Consider the following 21,533-nt stretch of genomic DNA (forward strand, 5'->3'; position numbering starts at 1 on the left):
CAGTGAGATAAATAACGGTGATGGATCAAGCCCTGATCTTTGGACTGGGTAAGAGTGGTCTGCTTAATTCAGACACTCTGTTCATCACCACCCCCTTTTCTGAATCGTTATCTAATGTTGAGGCTCTGCTACGGCTAAACTTTCCAAATGGGCTTTCTAACCTGAAAATGTAGTGTACCAATTTGTCAACTGGATTATAACCACTTTTCAGCCTGCAATTGGTACTTTATAGATCCTGCAGCATTTTGAGGGGTGAAAGTTACACCTACTCCTAGCTGCTTACTGTTTTGGGAAAGTTATATTGCAAACCTCCTGTGCAGGAATCAATCGGGAGATAAGCCTTTTATTTTTGTGGTGGTTTGGAAAGTAGTTTGAGCCAAGCTGTTCATGGCAGCTTTGTCCTTTTACTGGAAAGTGGGGCGCATGCTTCACTGCATGGACGGGGAAAAGGAAATGCTCTGGCAGTTTTCATGGATTTACTTTTGGACTGGGATCACGCATCTAGAACTTTTTGGGGAGGGACATAGATATAACCTACATAGACTATTGTAATACAAATCCAGTGAAAGTAAACACTTAATTAAATTGTGCAGAAATCCTACGACAGAAATATTGCAGTCTGCTAGTCATATCTGAACAGATGCTCTGAATAAATGTTGCATCGCAAAGGAAACCTAAGTTCAATGTAGCGTCCACTCCACCCATGCGCACTCAATATTTCAGAAAGTGATCGATATATGCCTATTTTAGCAGGTGTCAAGATAGTCTAACACGTTTGTTCGGGGTAGCCTGGGCCAAGGATTGTGGACCATGTTTCTCAGGATAAATGTGTTGGAGCTTCCTGTAGGAAAGAGTCTTAAGTGAAACGTGCGAAGACTGCTTTCAGCATAACTGTTCTGCTAAAGAATGGACTTTCTGGTGTGCTTACAAAGCTGAATGAGTGAATCCAGAGCTCCAAATGTCTGAACAGATGTGACCACATCACTGCACAAACTGCTTGCCCCAAGAAGAATCATTAAGAGTCCTGCACTGTCCTGGCTGATTTTTATTCCAAAATCTAAATTTAAACTGCCCAAAGAGGAACCTTTGAGCCTGTTTAATTGACTCCTCCACTCAGAAGGTACAGAATAGGTAGGAGATTCCAGGAAAATTCAAATTATGGGCAGTAACGAATAGTTTCTTACCAGTCTGTGTAGTTTTGCAGCTTGAAGATCTTTCTGGATTCACTATGCTGTGCATTATTCAGCGGTCTAGTGGTTGGGTCCGGAATTGTAGTCTTTTTGTGTCCCACCTTTTGGTGTCCTTCCTGGGACGTCGGCATGCTTCCTGCGGAAGCTCCCACCCTTGGGCGCCATCTTCGGATATTTTTTTTCCAGTTGTTTCCGAATAGTGTGGCAATGTTTGAATATTTGTTTCACTGCTTTTTAGGTCTCGCCTCTCGATGCGCATTGAGCGGAGCGAGACTATAGGGGCTTAAACAGAGTTTACCTAGCTGGCGATTTGATGCTGTGCCCGTGCGCTTTTAGGTCCATGCGCAAGCGGATTGACCTAAAATGCGCGTGCACAGCATCAAATCGCCAGCCATCTGTTCCCCAGCAGCTCAGCCCCACATGCTTCCCCCAGCGTGCGCTCTGCCTGAGCCGCACTCCTCCCACATCTTTGAAGGCCCATGCTGCATAACACTATCTCCCCGCTCCGCCCCCTGCTGCGGCCGTGTCGCATTTCTCCTTCCCCACAGCAATGCCCTCTGTCTTTCAAACAAACGAGAGCAATGCGTCTAGCTTGCAAATAAATGCTCCTAGCTGCCTTATTTTGCAGACAGGCACTTCATTGCACAATGCGCACACTTCTAATTGCGAAGCACACCAAGCTTGGTAGATGCTGGTCGTGTCCGTTTGTATTTCACTGCATTGCGCTTTTGCACACCAGTCTAGAGGACTGATGTTTATTTTACATATTTAACGTGCCCTGCATTACTTTGAGTGTATAAAACAAGAGCTTTTCAAAATCACTAACATGATTCATGCCGTACATACTATCACTGAAACGGCCACACAACGGAGTTCTTTGTTTAATTAAGTTGGGGAGGGTATATTTACCAAGTGCAGTAATGTAGCGTCAAGCTTGCAAATAAATGCTCCTAGCTGCCTTATTTTGCCGACAGGCACTTCATTGCACAATGCGCACACTTCTAATTGCGAAGCACACCGAGCTTGGTAGATGCTGGTCGTGTCTGTATTTCACTGTATTGCTTGTGATGTGCGCACACCGAGCTTGGTAGATGCTGGTCGTGTCTGTATTTCACTGTATTGCTTGTGATGTGCTCTCTCATCCAAGCAGCAGCAGCACACGATGCTCCGATGCGAGTATACACATTTTAAAGTAAATATCCCCTAAGTGTTTATTTATGAATTCCCAAATATTGAATGCATGCATTTTTTTGATTTATGTGCATGGTTTTTAAAGGATTTTGAGGGTTATTTTTTGTACATAAAATGTTAAACTTATTCAAATATCAGAAGGCCATTTCTTACAAATTGAAAGTGCGTAGTAAAATGTATGCACGGTTGCCATGATGCAAGCATTTCTCACACATAGCATTGCGCTTTTGCACACCAGTCTAGAGGACTGATGTTTATTTTACATATTTAACGTGCCCTGCATTACTTGGAGTATATAAAACAAGAGCTTTTCAAAATCACTAACATGATTCATGCCGTACATACTATCACTGAAACGGCCACACAACGGAGTTCTTTGTTTAATTAAGTTGGGGAGGGTATATTTACCAAGTGCAGTAATGTGGCCTAACGACCAGAGCTGCCATCTAAGTCACGTAAATACAAAACATGTTGCATTCCAAATGCTATAGGTGTCACATTCGCTAAAGTTATAACTATTGGCATTGTAAATGACAAAGCTGTCAATTTAGCTATTTAAAAAAATAAATAAAATATTTTTCATTTACAAGACCAATAGCTCCAACTTTTCTAATGCGAGACCTATTGCATTTCCAATGCTTGTCTCTTCAAAGGTCTGTTTAAGTCTTTAGTCCCGTTTTTACCACCTCTCACTCCACTCATCTTTCTGGCGGAGGTGGGTGGGTTCGCTAGTGAATCCAGAAAGATCTTCAAGCTGCAAAACCGACTGGTACGAAACTTCGTTTTGCAGCATGAATCTTTCTGGATTCACTATGCTGTTCATTGACTTTGTAGCAGTTTGTTATTGTGGCGGCTGGGTGGAAGATTAGCTTTGATTTTTGAATGTGTTTAACCACTTGGATGCTAAGGTACACCCACCTCTTCCCATTGACTTTCCATTGAAATCAATGGAAACTCCATGACGAGTTACCCTTGTCATTAGCACTGAAGGGGTTAAGCACCTTCTGTCCTACTTGTGCTTCTTTGTTCATTTGTATTTCCACGCAGTAGTGTTTTGTGAACGTGTGCACTGAAGCCCATGTTGCTGCCAGGCATATGTCCTGAATGGGAGTGTTAGCCAGGAAGGCTATTGTTCCCTTTTTCCTGGTTGAATGGGCCCGCGGCCCCTCTGCCAGTTCTTGCCCAGCTTGTTTGTGGCACAATTGTATTGCTTGCGCGATCCATCGTGCAATTGTCCCCTTAGTAACTGCTTTTCCCATGAAACTCTGCGAATGACACACTTGTTTTGTATTTCTTTGATCCATAGTTCTCTCTATGTAGTGCGTGACTGCTCGTTTGGTGTCCAGAGTGTGCAGTGCCCTTTCTGCGTTTGTCGTTTGTTTCTGGAAGAAACTAGGTATTTGAATAGTTTGGTTGACGTGGAACTTAGACACCACCTTTGGCATAAAGTGTGGGTCCGTTCTCATCACCACCCTATCGTTGTGAATTTGTATGTAGGGTTCTTGTAGTGTTATCGCCTGTAGCTCGCTCACCCTGCGCAGCGAGGTGATTGCCACCAGGAAAGCTGTTTTTAAAGTTCGCATCTGTAGGGAGGCCTTATGGATCGGTTCAAAGGGCGCTTTCATGAGTTCCGTCAGTACTAGGTTGAGGTTCCATGCTGGTGCTGGTAACCTCTTTGGCGGTGCGATCCTCTGTGCACCTTCCAAGAATCTTTTTACAATTTGTGAGGTGTAAAGAAGCTTCTGTAGTAGGGGATCTCTGTGTATAGTCATAATCTAGTGAATAGTCCCGCCCATGTGCGTGGACCCCGGCAATCAAAAATAATCTCTAAGTTGTCAAAAAATTGCAGAACTGCAAAGACTTGAGAGAAAATTTAAAGACAAATAATGCAGCCTATATCCACAGGCTACACTGTCCAGTACTTCAACTAGAAATTCCACCAAAAATCCACAAACAGCAAAGCCTGTCCAGATTTCCCTTGCTTTTACTGCAAAACCCCTCAGAAATGATAGAGAGGAAGGCCTGGACAGACAAGCCCCATAGGCTGCCATTATGTGGCTTTAACAGGATACTGTGCCTTTAAGGAAACCTAGAACCTTCTCCCAGTATCCCAGAATGCATAGCATGTCCAACTGACTTCAGTTCTTTTTTCCGGCTCCTGCTTACAGGACCCTGTGCATTGAGCTCTCCCTTTTTCAAGGGTTTATTGGAGTTTTTGTCACTTTTTTGGCTTAAAGTGTTCTGCTTTGATTCTTGGTGTTTCCTGTTCACTTCTGTGTGTTTGTTCAGGCTTTTAGGGATCTAAAATGCCTGCCTTGTTCGACAAGTGCCCAGCATGTGGAAGGAAGAAGGCCAAGACTGATCCACACGACGTCTGCATTATTTGCCTCCCTGATGAGCATGTCCCTGAGGATTGTGACCTCTGCCAGGCCTTTTCTACAAGGACCCTGAGGGAAAGACAGAAGATCAGGCTCCAGGGCCGGGAGGAGAGGCGTCTGCAGGCTGCAGGTGGGTCTGGGCAGGCTGGGAAGGCTCCCCCTGTCCATGCTGAGGCCTCTGGGGGGCTCCCCAGAGGCAGGAAGACCGGCAAAAGGTCCCGGTCGACGTCGATGGCATCGACGTCGAGAGGGATGACGGCGGTGTGTTCCCCTTCTCCCCGGGGCTCCGGGTCGAGACAGCGTGGGGGTTCGACGTCGAGAGACCTGACCAGGCCGCCGTCGAAGCCACGGCCGACGGCGTCATCACTGACGTCGAGGCATCGCCGTCGACGAAGACACCGGCGCTCGCCGTCGAAGCGACACCGCTGGTCACTGTCGACCAGTTCGACGTCGAGGGGATCCTCGGCGTCGGAGTCCGCGAGGAAGCGGTCTTCGAAGAGAGAGTCGACGCTCGCCGTCGAAGTCTGATCGCTCGTCGTCGAGGGGGCGACGGTCAGCGTCGAGGAAGAAGCACTCGACGTCGGAGACGCCGTTCGACGCCAGAGTCGAGGGATGGCCGTTCCAAGCATGGAAAGCGCTCGACGTCTAGCAGGAAGAGGTCAGCGTCGCCTGGGATCTCAACCTCCTCTAAGAAGCGCAGGAGGGATTCTGGCGCCGAAAGTCACGCTGGATCTGGTGACGGACGCAGGAGGCGTCGTTCACGCTCAGGAGAGTCTGGATCGCAGGCCCCTCCCTCGAAGAAGTCTTCGGGCACGAGGTACTCGGTGGTCTATATCCCGCCAAGGCCTGTAACTCCTCCTCCTCTACCGAAAGAGGATCCACCGGCTAAGCCGCCGCTCCCCTCCCTGCCTCCTCCGTCTCCGGAGAAGCAGCCTCTGCCTCCAGTCCCTCCTCATAGGCCACCGAGGTCGGTGTCCCTGCCTCTACTCTCGGACCCGGCCTTTCTGAGGCTGGAGCCTCCTCCGGACTCGGTGATTGTGACAGCGGCGCGCAAGCAACATGCCACCACACCGTCCTCCACTGTTCCGCCAGACAAGGAATCAAGGTGGTTGGATTCGTCTGGTAGAAGAGTTTGTGGGACCTCTGCGACCTCAATGAAGGCAGCTAGTGCCACTGCCTTGTTGGGTCGGTATGACAGAGCCCTCTGGGAATCACTTCAACAATTTGTGGAGCTTCTTCCGCGGGACAAGCGGGAAGACTTCCAGGAGGTGCTTAATGAAGGGATGTTGGTGTCGAACCAAATCATCAGCGCTGCAGCTGACTCTTCTCTTCTGGCTGCGCATGGTTTCTGCCACGGAATTAACAAGCGACGACATGCATGGCTCTGCCTTACGTCTTTGAAACCGGACGCTCAGCAGAGGGTTGCTAATCTGCCATTCTCTGGCGAAACCCTGTTCGGGAAGCACGCGGACGATGAGATGGCCCACATGAAGGTGGAAGCTGAGACGCTCACGGCGGTGGGTTTAGAGAAGCCCAAGGAGACCAAGAAGACGTACCGCCCGTTCCAACGGCGGTTCGGTGGTCAAGGCAGAGGGCGTGGCCAATCTTCTGGACAACAGCAGCAACAGCAGCAGTTCAGAAGACCATTCCAGAAACGCCAGAAGGGCAGAGGAGGCCCTCAGTCGGCACCAGCGGCTAAGGGCCAGGCCGGGTCTAGGCCCTGAGCACTTACTTCCCCGTCAACTGTTACCCGCTCCGGTGGGGGGGAAGCATTCAATCTTTTCTGGCAGAGTGGAGAAAAATTACTCGGGACAAGTGGGTGCTGAATATTGTTTCGGTTCATCAGCCCTCCCCCATCGATTCCTCCGGCCGGCTCTCAGTATCAGCTGCGCGAGCTCCAGGCGGAGGCAGATATCCTGTTAAGGAAAAGGGCTATCTAAGTCGTGCCTCTGTCTCAAAGGGGAAGAGGTCTGTACTCCCGGTTCTTTCTGGTTCGAAAAAAGGACAAGAACGAGTTCAGGCCCATTCTGGATTTGCGACAGGCAAACAAATTGATTCGCAGAGAAATTTCGCATGCTGTCGTTGCATCAGATTTATCCTCAGCTGCAACGGGGAGACTGGCTGTGTGCCATAGACCTCCAGGATGCGTACTTCCATGTGCCCATTGCACACAAACACAGGACGTTCCTGCGGTTCTGAGTCGGCGCCAATCATTATCAATACACAGTGCTGCCATTCGGACTGAAGTCTGCGCATAGGACGTTCTCGAAGTGCATGGCTGTGGTAGCTGCACACCTGAGGAAGAACAAGGTGTTTGTCTACCCGTACCTGGACGACTGGTTGATCAAGGCCTCCTCCTTCGCGGAAGCGCAAGCTCACTTCCAGAAGACGTGCGTTCTGTTGAACAAATTGGGGTTGCACATCAACATGTCCAAGTCTGTCCCGACTCCGGTCCAGTGCATTCAGTACTTGGGAGCCTCCATCAATACGCTGTCAGCAAGCGTGTCTCCTTCGGAAGAGCGACGTTTATCACTCCTTCGGAAAGCTCAGGCTCTTATGACCACTCCATCCACGACGGTGAGGACGGTGTCTTCTCTGCTGGGATCGATGGCCTCTTGTATCTTCCTGACGCCACATGCGCGGCTGCACATGAGACCGCTGCAGGAGTGCTTGGAAGATCAGTGGGACCAGAGGAGAGGATCTTGGGACGACAATATACGACTGTCTCTACATGCTCTTCAGTCTCTGAAGTGGTGGTGCTCGAAGGAAAATCTCCTCAGAGGGGTTCCCTTTTACAAGGACATTCCCACACAGACTATCGTGACGGATGCTTCTCTCCAAGGCTGGGGAGCGCACTCCGGAGACCTACAGATTCAAGGGACGTGGTCCCCGACGGAGTCCACGTACCATATCAATTTCCTGGAACTCAGAGCTGTTCACTTGGCACTGAAGGCTTTTCATCCGTCCTTCCAGACCGACTCTCTGCTTGTACAGACGGACAACACGACCACAATGTACTACCTCAACAAGCAGGGAGGCTCGAGATCGCGCACTCTGTCGCAGGAGGCGCAGGCGATCTGGCACTGGCTTCTGGCTCGAGGGCTGACGATCACGGCTACACATCTGCCAGGTGTGCAGAATGTTCAGGCAGACGCCCTGAGCAGACTGATTCAGGAAAACCACGAGTGGGTCATAAACGACGAAGTACTAGGAGAAGTCTTCGCAAGGTGGGGGACTCCAGACATCGATCTGTTCGCCACCGCAGAAAACAGCAAATGCCGAGACTTCGCCTCCAGGTACTACCAGCCGGGGACGCTGGGGAATGCGTTATGGATCGACTGGTCGAACAGCTTTCTGTACGCTTTTCCACCCATTCCCCTGATTCCGACGGTTCTCATCAAGCTGTCCCAGTCCAGGGCACGGATGATAGTGATTGCCCCGGAATGGCCCAGACAGTGGTGGTTCACGGACCTGCTTCACCGGTCTCTCCTTCCTCACATGCGGCTGCCATGCAGGCCGGACCTTCTCACGAAGTTCGGGGGGCTGATGTTGCACCCCAACCTCTCGTCTTTGAGTTTGGCGGCATGGCTCCTGAGATAGTGCAATATGGCCATTTGAATCTTCCTGCGGATTGTATGGACATACTGAAGGAGTCTAAGAGGCCTTCCTCTAGGACTTCTTATGCGTACAAGTGGAAGAGGTTTTGTATCTGGTGCAAGTCCAAGAACTATGACCCGACGACGTGCAAGGAAGATGTCATCCTTCCTTATCTTCTACAGTTGGCGCAGTCTGGCCTTAATGTTCATTCCATTAAGGTTCATCTTGCTGCATTGACTGCCTACAGGAAATGCCCTTCACAGACTTCTTTTTTCCAGATCCCTGTGATCAAAGACTTTCTGGAAGGATTGAAGAAGGTGTTCCCTCCTGTCAGGCTTCCCTCGCCTTCATGGGAATTGAATGTGGTGCTGTCCAGATTGATGAAGGAGCCTTTTGAACCCATTCACAAGGCTTCGTTGCAGCACCTGTCCTGGAAGGCGGCGTTCCTCGTGGCCATTACATCGGCCCGCAGGGTGAGTGAAATTCAGGCGTTGTGTTGTACTGAACCTTATACTGTGTTTCATGCTGCTAAGGTTGTGATGCGTACTCACCCAAAATTCCTTCCCAAGGTTATTTCTGATTTTCATGTCAACCAGACCATAACTTTGCCTACGTTTTTTCAGAACCCTTCCTCTCCGGCGGAACGATCTTTACATTCCCTGGATGTGAGGAGGGTGTTGAAATTTTATCTGGATAAGACCGAAGATATTCGTAGGTCGGACCAATTGTTTATCAATTATGGATCAGTCAGGACGGGTCTTGCTACCTCTAAGCAGTCCATTTCTAGGTGGATTGTGTCCTGCATACAATTGTGTTACCAAAAAGCTAATAAGACCTTAGGAGGTAAGCCTAAGGCTCATTCCACCAGGGGCAAAGCTGCCACGACAGCCTTGCTCCGTAATGTGCCGATTGCAGAAATCTGCATGGCCGCCACTTGGAAGTCGGTTCATACCTTTGCTAAGCATTACTGCCTGGACTCTGATGCCAGGGCAGACGCTCAGGTTGGGCAGGCTTCGCTGCGGAATTTGTTCGCACAGTAGTGGCGTTATGTTCTTTCTCCACCGCCGCTTTGGTGTGGGGATGGGCTTGCCATTCTATTCACTAGATTATGACTATACACAGAGATCCCCTACTACAGAAGGAGTAGTTTCTGTCCTGTAACTCCAGTTCTGTAGTAGGGGTATCTCTGTTATAGTCCTAAGCGCCCGCCCTCCTCCCCGGTGGAGAATTGTTCATGTAAGTAATGCTACAGGTCTGGCGTTTTTACGCCTTCAAAAAGAACTGAAGTCAGTTGGACCTGCTATGCATTTTGGGATACTGGGAGAAGGTTCTAGAAGGTTTCCTTAAAGGCACAGTATCCTGTTTAAGCCACATAATGGCAGCCTATGGGGCTTGTCTGTCCAGGCCTTTCTCTCTATCATTTCTGAGGGGTTTTGCAGTAAAAGCAAGGGAAATCTGGACAGGCTTTGCTGTTTGTGGATTTTTGGTGGAATTTCTAGTTGAAGTACTGGACAGTGTAGCCTGTGGATATAGGCTGCATTATTTATCTTTAAATTTTCTCTTAAGTGTCTTTGCAGTTCTGCAATTTTTTGACAACTTAAGAGATTATTTTTGATTGCCGGGGTCCACGCACATGGGCGGGACTATTCACTAGATTATGACTATAACAGAGATACCCCTACTACAGAACTGGAGTTACAGGACAGAAACTACTCCTTTTCCCTGTTTCTCTAGTGTAAGCGACTATGGCTGCCAGTTGTACCCTTAGCGAGGATGAGCTCAGATTAGCCTCGAGCGTGCGTGAGGTATTTAAGCACTGTTGAGTCTCTTGTCGTCTTGTGCAGTTTTTCCTTTCTGCACCATAGTGTGAACCTCTTCCATTTGGCCATTAAGCACTTCCACGTGCTAGGTCTTCTTGCCTCTCGAAGTACCTTCAGGGTGCTCTCAGGTAATTTAAGGTGTGCGAACTCTGTCCTCAGGAGCCAGGCTGAGGCTTTCCGGATCTGGATGCAACACCTCCGTTTTGCATGGAGAGTAGGTCTCTCCTCCCAAATCTGTGTGGTGCACTGTCATCTCCATAATCTGCGAGTACCAGGTCTGTCTGGCCCACTGTGGTGCCACCAGTATCAGGGTCATGTTGCTCGTTCTGCACTTGCTGAGTACCTTGTGTATCAGGGGGATCTGCGGAAAAGCGTGAGCAAATGTCTTTGACCAGCTTATCCATAGGGCATTCCCCAGTGACCCTTCCCCTGGCTGTGAAGTGCTGGCATTTTGCATTCAGGTGTGTTGCAAACATGTCTATCGATGGTGTTCCCCACCTGTCGAACAGTCTGTCTCTTGGGCATTGAGCTCCCATTCGTGTGAGGCCGATGTCTGTCTGCTGAGCCAGTCCGCTTCCACGTTGTCCTTCCCAGGCAGATGAATCACCATTAGATCTATTTTTAGTGGGATGGCCCATTTCTATATTTCCTGCGCTAGTTCTGACAGCGGGGCTGATTGTGTTCCTCCCTGCTTGTTTATGTAGAACATCACTGTTGTGTTTGTATCAACACTGTTTGGTTCTACAGCTTCGTCTGTAATGCCTTTAGTGCCCGGAAAACTGTCTTTAGTTCCAGGTAATTGATGTGTTTGACCCCATCTGCTGGTGTCCACAGACCCCTCACTCCCTGAGTTTCATGTGTGCTCCCCATCCCTTCTGGGATGCGTCTGTGGTGATGGTCACAGTTGGTGTTGGTGGTGTTAGGCTTCCCTTATGTTCTGTTTCCTTTGTTCCACCATGAGATCTCCTCGTGCACTGTGCGTTACAACCACTAGGTCTTCCCAACAACCTCTTGCTTGTGACCATTGGTCCTGTAGCCACTCCTGGAGTGGTCTCATGTGGAGCTGTACATTCGGCACTGTATGCATGAGGCCATCATGCCCATAATCTTGCTCGCTGTCCTCACTGTCAGAGGACGCCCCTTCTGGTAGAGGCGCGCCTCCTTCAACAGTGCCAGCGTTCTCTTCTCGCTGGGGAACACCTTCTCCTGTACGGTGTTGTATCGGTCACTCACTGTGCCTGCCATTTGCATGTCTTGTATGATCTTGCCTTTACTAGCCAGTCGTCCAGCTAAGGGTATACATGGATCCCTTCCCTCAAGTGTGCCACGACTGCTGCAAGGCACTCTGTAAATACCCTTGGTGCTGATTTCAGTCCGAATGCCAGTGCCATGAATTGATAATGATCTGTGTTGATGACAAATCTCCGCAGATGTTTGTGCTGCCTGTTCATTGGGATGTGCAGGTAGGCATCTTTGAGGTCTATGGTGACCATGAAGTCCCCGCCTTGTATCTGTGGAAGGACCTCTTGCAGGGACATAAGTTTGGGGGTTTTATGTATTTTTTGAGGAACCTTAGGTCCTGAATGGTTCTCATTGTTTCGTCTACCTGGGGGGGGGGGGTGACTGGTTTACAAGTTGTAGGCTCTTTGAAGGCCTCTCTCCTTGCTTTTGAGCATTGGCAGGTACTGGCTCCTAGTTTGTATTGGGAGCAGTATTTCCACGAGGAAATCCGCCTTCGGTTGTTCCTCCTAGAGTTTTACGTTGAACGCTGCTGCTGCGTTCTTGACGACTTCATTGTAAAGTCTAATGTCGTCGGGGGCCTCGCCGGATATGTGTCCACTCCCTCTTCTGGACTCTCGGCTTCGAGGTCCTGCCACTCTAGGTCCTGTCAGAGTATGACGAGCCCAGAAAAGTCCTCTGGTCGTCATCTTCCTCCTCGTAGTAGGGGGTCTCCTTTTCGATATTCCAGATCTTCCTGACGGTCCTTTGACCTTGAGCTCCTCTTCTTCCTCGACTAACTCTACCACCGGTGGCTTTGGCTTCGACGGAATTGTATACTCTTTCATCCATCTTTATTTCGCGGCAGGATGTTCTCCCTCTCTGCCTCGAGTCTTTTCTTTCTTTCCATCTCGGCATTCTGTTCGGTGTCGATTAGTTGTGCTGGTCTTTGTCTGGCTTGATGGCACCGAGGCGGGTTTCAGCGTCACGTGTTTCGGCGACGCTTTTCGATGACCCTGGGAGTCCTGTGAGGATCCGCTGGCCCTGGGTGTTGCTGCAGACGCCGGAGCTTTCGGTGTCGGCGCTTTCGGGGTCTTGCCCTCGTTTTTTTTGAGAGTCTTGGCGAGACTGTCGAGTCTTTCGGTCTTTTTGGGACGTCGAGTCTCCTACCTTTTCTGGAGTCTTTGTTTAATCTGTTTCTACGACAGTGTAGGCGTCGTCGGTGACATAATCCTCCTCGTCGGTCGAGAGTCCCAGGTCTCGAAGGGACAGTGGTTGGCCCTTGCCCTGCATGGCGAAGTAAGCTCTTCTTTGCCTCTCACGAAGGGTCTTCTGTGTAAAGGCGGAGCAGGCGTTGCAGTCCCTGCTTTCGTGGTCGACCGGCAGGCAGAGGTTGCAAACTGGGTGTTGGTATTTCTGCGTGTACTTGTGGTGGCAGTTCCGGCAGAATTTGAATGGGGGTGTCCATCTCTTGTGTTCAGGGAGCCCCCTGATTGCGCATTCTCTTATGGACATCGAAGATCCTCTTCCTTCGTCGTCCCCTTCGATGCTGTAGTCTCACTTCGTCTTAATCTTTTCTTCCCAAAGCTTGGTTTTTGGCTTCTCTTTTCTCAATCTCTGGAACGATCCAGACCCAATGGTGGAAAAAAGAATCTGAAGATGGCGCCCCAGGGTGGGAGCTTCTGCAGGAAGCATGCCGATGTCACAGGAAGGACACCAAAAGGTGGGACGTCGATGCCCACCTGGGCTACGAAGAAAGAAAACCAGCATTTGCAATGCAATAGGTCTCGCATTATGAAAGTTTGAGCTATTGCAAATGACAATTTTTTTATTTGTGTTGGTTTTGAAAATAGCAAAATTAATAGCTTTGTCATTTACAATGCCAATAGTTATAACGTTCGCAAATGTGACACCTATAGCATTTGTAATGCAACATGTTTTGTATTTACGTGACGTAGATATATGGATATTACAAATAAGAATGGCTTTTAATTTTTTTAAATAATTAATACTTAAATAAAAGTGTCAGGCTTGTACTTGTCCTTTAGTGACGTAGGATAACCAGTCTAGCAATGCCCACTGCAATTGCCAATCATCTCACGTCTTGTTAGTGCAGGTAAAAATGAAACCTCATGCAGCAGCGCCATGCAGGCAGGGGGCATATGAAGGGCAGCTTTTAAACAGCCCCACACCAAAAGCCAGTATTCGTCAAGTTTTGTGCCGTCCCACAGATGTGCACCATATTACTGTTGTGTTCCGCGCCGCTCTAATATCTGAAATCATTACAAAGTTTAGCCCTGCATAGTTTCTCTGGTGACCAGTTCCAGCGGCGGACAGTCTTCAAAAAGCTATATTTTAGCAAGCTACACTGAACCCTTTGACGTAATCTGCTAGTCTTGTTTCCCAACCTCCTTCACGCAGTGTCCCCCCCTCCCTCCCCCTGTGAACGGTGTGTAGGGTGGGCTGGGGAAAACAGTGATTAATCAGGGTGGCAGATATCCTCCACAATCTGTCACCTCGCCCTTGGATTGTGTTAGCCACGAAAGACAACAAGAACAAGCCTTTTGGCTTTGCCAATGCAAGTTGGGCCCGTTCATTCCTACGGGATGTTCAAAGCCATGGTATTTTTCGATCATTCTGTTGACTGTGACTGCAATTATGTGGCTGTTTTCAATCATTCCAAACAAAAGTAAGCTAATACACAGACTATGCAGGTGTGTATGCACAATTCAGATGTTTCATATGCACTACGTCTCGCTCCTCGCACACGTGACGCTTGCTTAGGAAGTACTCTACCCAAGCCTGACAAACAGTGGTCTGTCAACAAGACACCTGAATAAGAGCATACGTTCAGTGCCTCCCACGCGAAGCCAGAACCCATGACAAGTGGAGCAATGGCGTGCGCCCTGGGGGGTGTTTTAAGAGCGGCTGAGAGCCAGCCTTCATTTACCCAATTAATCTTCATCTTAGTCACGTTATGGACAAACATGGCGCTGCAGTGTGAACAAATACTTCACTGACTGTACGGCGATTGTTGCAAAGATAGGGAAATATTGTTAGGTGATAGAAAACTGCAGATTTCATTTATGATAAACTAAAAAAAACTGTCATCGGTGTGGGGGCTCAACATCTTGTGATTGTGATCAAATTCCTGATCTCCCCGTGTCTAACCCCAAAAAAACACGTGTTATTTATTTATGTTTATATAGCGCGAACTTTACCCAAATATGTCAGAGCGCTTTACACTAAAAGCAAGTATGTTACATGAGGAGATTTACAAACGTACACGTTACAGATACAAACTGGATAGTTTAAGAAGTAATAGGTGGCACTGACAAACAAGATATTTCTAGACTGGGCTGAGTAAAGTATTTAATTAGCAAACTAACCTGTCCTGTTAAAACCAGTCACGGCCTGACGGCCGTCAAGTGTGAAGCAGTGGGTGGGGAATCTGATGCCTTTGAAGCTTTCGTTGCCTTCCATGCACCTCTACTCCCTCCCATGCACCTCTACTCCCTCCCATGCACCTCTACTCCCTCCCAACTTCCCATGAGATGCACCTCGCCCCAATACAGCCAAGCTCAACCTTTCGTCTGCAAACGTCGTTAACTCGCACAAGCCCTTGAACGCCACCCTTCTTCAACAGGCATACCCTAGCAACCCCACTATCTACACTATTCCGACCTTCACCTCTGTCAGAACAAAGCATCCACCTAAACCCTAATAATAATAGGGGGGTCTTGTAAAGCGCTTGGTGACGCACAACGGCGTGTCCCCGTGCTATGATGCGAGTGCTAGCAGGAGAAGGTACTAAGGTGGGGAACCCACTACCGGGCATATAGAAATGTTTTTAGCTTGGCTCTGAAAATGGGCTCTGAGGGTTCCAGGCGCAACGCCACAGGAAGTTTGTTCCAGCTAGATGCAGCCAGATACCTGAAGGATCTGCCACCCATCCTTGCTTTGGACACCTTAGGAATGGACAGGCGCCCGAGCCAGAGGATCTGAGGGAACGAGAGGGCTCTTATTGTGTCAGGAGACCCTGTAGGGGAAGAGGTGCCCTGCCGTTGACGATCCGATGACAGGTGCATAATGCTTTAAATTCCACCCTGCTTCTCACCGGAAGCCAGTGCAGGGCCTGGAGCGCGGCTTTAGAAGCTGATCTTCTGGGCAGTCTGAGAACCAACCGGGCTGCGGCATTTTGTAAAACCTGCAGGCGGCTCAGATTCTTCTCGAGAGTCCCCAGGTAGAGCAGGTTGCCATAGTCCATGTTGGACGTGACTAGTGCATGCACTAGTATTTGGTGGGCTTTGATAGGAAGGAGCTCCAGAACCTTCCTGAGGGTCTTGAGGATCCCGAAACGGGTACCAACCACCCGATTGACCTGGGGTCCGAAAGTCAGGTTGGAATCGAACCAGACACCTAGATTCCTCGCCTCCTGGCAGGCAATTGGTGCTAGTCCCAGGCAAGGTGGCCACCACGCCGACGTCAAAGCCGCTCGGTCTCCCCCCACCACCAGCACCTCAGTCTTGCCTCCGTTGAGCCTAAGGCAGTTGGCAGACATCCAGGCAGCTAAGTCTTGCATGCATGCTCTGAAGATGTCTGCCGCAAGACCGGGTGCACGTGATGGGGAGATGACCAGCTGCGTGTCGTCGGCGTACGACACCATGCGCAAACCGTGACTCTCCACTATGGTGGCAACCGGGGCAACGCACAGATTGAAAAGAGTTGGACTCGGGGACGAGCCCTGCGGAACCCCCTGGTCCAAGGCTACTCGCTTGGAGTAGCAGTCGCCCTGCCTGACTTGGAAACCTCGGCCAGATAGAAACGACTGGATCCGTTTTAGCGCTGCACCTCCTACCCCTCCTTTGTTCAGACACTGTAGCAAGATGGAATGTGCTACAGTGTCGAACGCAGCGCTAAGGTCCAGAAGGATCAAGGCCATAGTATGGCCCTCGTCGGCACCTTGCCTGATGGTTTCGGATGCCATGAGGAGCGCTGACTCTGTCGAGTGTCGAGGCCGGAACCCAAACTGGGTGGGATGTAGAAGATTGGTATCTTCCACAAATTGCATTAACTGCAAATTGGCCACCTTCTCCGCCACTTTAGAGAAGTAGGGTAGAAGAGAGATGGGACGCAGATTCTCCAGCTTTTCGAAGCTGATATTAGGCTTCTTGCCTAATCTCCCGAGCACCCCCGCATAAGTACAATATCCCAATCACCCTTCAGAACCCAAGTGCCCCCGTCACCAAAACAGTCATTTCAGAGCTGCGCTGTATGCTTCACAACTGCAGATCTGCAGTAAAACACAAACTTGAAATCTGATACCATCACCCTTCACAAACTTGACATGCTCTTCCTCACAGAGACCTGGTTCAAAAATACCGCTCACTCTGTTTGATCTCCTATTACCCACAGGTTATTCCATATTTAGGAATGACAGAACTGACAACACTGGGGGAGGTGTTGCAGTCATCTTTAGAAACGCCCTCTGTGAGAAGTTGGCCTGACATGTTCAATTCTGGAACCACCTTGTATCAGTCCAAACAAACCCTTATGGTGTCTGGTTGTAAGTTAACCTTGTAGACAAGCTATCTTTATGGTAGCATAGACTAAGCAGCCTTAAAGGCTCAACTCAAGAGGTCGTGTTAAGCGAGCTGTTTTACCAATCAGTCCTGTAATATCAAATGAAAGGACACCACACAAGTATATATTATAAAAATATATGTATTTATTCCTAAAAATAATCCCCAGTATTCTTTATGAACAAAGGGGCACAAGCGTTGTATAGGCATTTATATAGCGCACTACTTACCCGTAGGGTCCCAAGGCACTTCGACCGCTGCGAAACCCTTCCTGGCTTCCCTGAGAGATGGTCCCTTAATGGGTATCTCCAGGGTGAGACCAGGCATCCCCGGCGGTCTGGTGGGGCCGTTAGTGAAGATGAGGCAAGCTAATGCCCAGAGTTGCCGAGTGTGATCACTGATCAGAGTGGGCACCGAGGCGAGAGAATTATCGAGTCCGCTGACCCTGGTCCAGAAACCTGCCGCGCCGGGAATCGAACCCTGGTCCCGGGCCGTCCTCTGCTCTCGGGTCTGCCGCCTCTAACCAGTGAGCCACACTACCTCACGCGTTAAATCAAAAGCACAGTATAACATACAAAGTTGCACAATTATGGATGAGGGCGAGGGGCCACTCGGACCATATACTAAGAAAGTGGTATAAGAGATACCAATCGAACAGTGGTTAGGCCCAGGGCCTAGGGAATCGCAGGGAGCAGTCTGGACAAGCAATGCTGAAGTCGGGAAAAGCCCGCGGGATTCGGGTGCAGTGCTTAAAGCACACGCATGCACCAATATGAAGTCAATGGTGCGTAAAAGTTACACAAATAGAGTTTTAGGACACTTCCGCTGAACCTAGGACAAAACTTTAGACACAGACCCTAGAGGTGTGTACCAGTGTGGGAACACTGGCGTTGCAATGTTACCTCACCCACAGGAAGCGGGTGCATAGGGTCGAAGTGGCGTCTGGTTTCGTCACGCAGGTTCTGGGTGCTTGAAGCTGAAGATGCTGCAGGCGATGTGAAGGAGAAGTGTCCGGTGGGATCAAAGGGTGGATCAGAGTCGAAAAGTACCTGAAAGCAGAGGGGACAGAGTCTGGGTCACTCAGCAGTGACCAGGGTGGAACCAGGACGGAACCAGGCAATGTCGGGCGCAATCAGGTAGTTGTCGAGGAGCTTCTCTCCGCTGCCACGTGGGCTCTGGGGCATCTGCGACGTCCAGGAGCGGGTCACGAGCTGTCCCCCGTAGGCTCTCGCTGTCGGCTTCAAGATTGGAGCAAACAACACTTGTCAAAAGCAATCCACGCGGAACTGGAAGATTGCTTCTCACTCGGACCAGGAGGGTCAGAGTGGGTGCTCCTTTTTAGGGGAGCGGGTGCAAATCTGGAGCAACCAGAATCGCTGCTTATTCCTCCTGAGGCTTGAGCCGGGAGGCCACTTTTAATTGTGTTGCTGTTTTTACTCTTTTCCCGTGTGACCGTTCCCTCCCCCTCGCTCTTTATTTTATTTTAAAACTTAAATTGGAAAGACCTACCCACTACATTTGCGCTGCTCGCTTACAGCGCTAGGACAGTGTCCCTTAGCGAGTTTCCTCTTCTTGATTAGGTCGGCTCTCAGACCGGCCTCAGGGGGGACATCTGTTTGTCAGGGAAGTCAGGCAGCGGCCATCTTAGTGAGGGCTCGCGCTGCACGTCGCGCTTCTAGCGCTTATAAACATACGTACATGGCTCCGCGCAGCGGACGCGCATTGCGAGCGCGCCGGAGTCAAGCCAGAGTCCTGCCCGTCTGCGCCCGTCCGCGACAATACGGGACGCGGGGCAGGGGACTCTGGTCATATTACTTCTACGCTCACATCTGAGGCAGCGCCCTCCAATCAGCTATACCGCTACACTCGCGAGAAGCTACTTGAAATCGGTAAGACCCCCACTAAATCATGTTATCACTCCCTAGACCCCAATGCACTGTCATTACAATGCAACTCCTGCAACTTTCGTTTTGGCAATGTTCCCAACCCCAACCATCCTGCACCCAATCTTAAAGTGATGCTACTTAACTGCAGATCCATGGTCAAGCATAAATTGGAACTCCACGACCTTTTATTACAGCATGATTTCGATGTAATGTTTTTAACAGAAACCTGGCTAGAAGAATCCTCAGCCCCAGAAATACTGGAGACAGTCCCGCAGAATTATAGCTTATTAAGAATTGACAGGCCTATACAGCGCGGTGGAGGTCTTGCTATGATCTTTAAAAAAGAACTGGAATGCACCCTTACGCACAAGCCCATCACCAACAGCGAAAGTGGCACTTTCACCATTAAAGTGACCCATGGCATGACCATCACCGGGATTCTAATTTATAGGCCGCCCGGCAATGCCATTCCTTTCTGTAACCAACTTATAGAAATGGCGACGCAACTAGCTATCAAACACAACAACTTCATGATACTAGGCGACCTTAATCTTCATCTCGAAGATTTACAGGCTAAGGAAGCTCAACTTTTAAAGACCGCCCTACAAGCTTTGGGAATTACCCTGCTATCCACCGCCCCCACTCATAAACATGGCCATCTTCTCGATCCCATTTTCGCCTCCTGGGAAGGTATTGACATATTACCCCCGGTCCCTATGATTTGGTCAGATCACCATATGATCATGTGTAATATACCCAAGACCAGGTCTAAGAATAATGTCCACAAACCCTTGTATGCTAAGCGACGCAACTGGAAAAACTATACTCCAGAACGTCTGATAGATGAATTAAAAATCCACCCTCCTCCCCAAGGCCAGTCCCTTCAAGAAACCTGGAACTCATACGAACTATGGCTTAGCAAGGCACTTGATAAAACTGCCCCTTGGACCTGCAAGCCCCCAGCTAGGAGAACAAAATCTGAACCATGGTTCTCAGAAAAATTAAAGGTAGCTAAAGCTCGTTGCAAAGCGCTTGAAAGGAAATGGAGAAAGAACTACTCCATGGAATTGAAGGAGACCTACAAACAAGAACTAAGGACCTATCAGAGACTTATAAGAGAGGAAAAAAGTCACTTTTTCCAAAATAGAATTGAAGAGGCCATAAATCCTTCTAAAGAACTGTTCCGGATCTACAAGGAACTAACAGACACGTCTAGCCTGGACATGCAGGACACGTTTTCCAACGATTTATGCGAAAAAATTGCAGATTTCTTTGTCAACAAAATAGAAAAAATTCACGCTACTTTCTCCACCCCACCCACACCTTACAAAACCACTCTTACCCATTTTCTTACTCCCGACAAAGAAAAACTGTTAAGCATAATCAACAGTATCCACTCTGGCTCCCCCAACGACGTGTGCCCGTTAGATAAATGCAAAGCCATTATGGACATTGCCCTCCTGGACCAAATAAACCAACTCATTACCCTCTCTTTCGAAGAATGCCTTGTCCCGGAGGCTTGGAAAAATGCCCAAGTCATTCCCCTGAAAAAAAAAACCAATGTTCCTATCACGCAATTCCAAAATCTCAGGCCTATATCTCTACTGCCGCAATGCGCCAAAATAATAGAGAAAATTGTCAACATCCAACTTATGGCGTTTTTAGAGGAAGAAAACACACTTCACCCCACTCAATCCGGTTTCCGTCCAAATTACTCAACGGAGACAGCTGTCTTGTATTCCACGGAATATATCCGCAAGATGGTGGACGAGGGTGAAACAGCAGCGTTGGTCATGCTTGATTTAAGCGCAGCTTTTGATACTGTGCCACATGCCACGCTGCTGTCCCGTCTCTCAGACATCGGAGTTAAGGACTGTGCATTGGCGTGGATTAAATCTTTCCTCACCAACAGAACTTTCCAGCTTCACTGCCCGCCCTTCAAATCATCTTCTCGGATCGTCAGCCATGGGGTTCCACAGGGCTCTAGTTTGAGCCCTACATTATTTAACATCTATATGGAACCCCTGGCTCAGATCATAGAGAACTTTGGGGTTGGCATTGTTAGCTACGCCGATGACACTCAGCTGATGTTTAGGCTCACCCCCAATACTGAGGAGTACGCCTTAAACTTCTCGGAGTGCATGGCTGCTGTGGCAGTGTGGATGGACAGTAACTGCCTCCGTCTTAATGGAGATAAGACTGAGGTGTTAGTGATAGGGAACAAAACCTCCCTATGGTCTCAAGCGTGGTGGCCCACATCTCTCGGCGATTACCCTCGACCTGTCGAGAAAGTCAAGAATCTCGGGATCATGATCGACTCAGATCTATCGGGTAAATCCCAAGTTAATAAGATCATTGGAAAATGCACTAGCACTCTAAGAATTCTCAGAAAAATTATTGACCTGATACCGATCAAAGCCAGGAAAACCATCGTGCATGCTCTTATCACACCGCACCTGGACTACGGGAATGCCCTTCTTTTAGGCATCAATCAAAAACACCTACACCGGCTGCAGTGTGTACAAAATGCAGCAGCCCGTTTGGTATTAGGCCTTCCCAAAAGAACCTCTACTAAAACTGCATTATCCAAACTGCACTGGCTCCCCGTAAAGGAGAGAATAAAATTCAAGAGCCTCTGCTATGCCCATAGGATAGCCCACAACAAGGGTCC

Source organism: Lissotriton helveticus, chromosome 10, assembly GCF_964261635.1.
Source record: "Lissotriton helveticus chromosome 10, aLisHel1.1, whole genome shotgun sequence".
Classification (NCBI taxonomy): domain Eukaryota; kingdom Metazoa; phylum Chordata; class Amphibia; order Caudata; family Salamandridae; genus Lissotriton; species Lissotriton helveticus.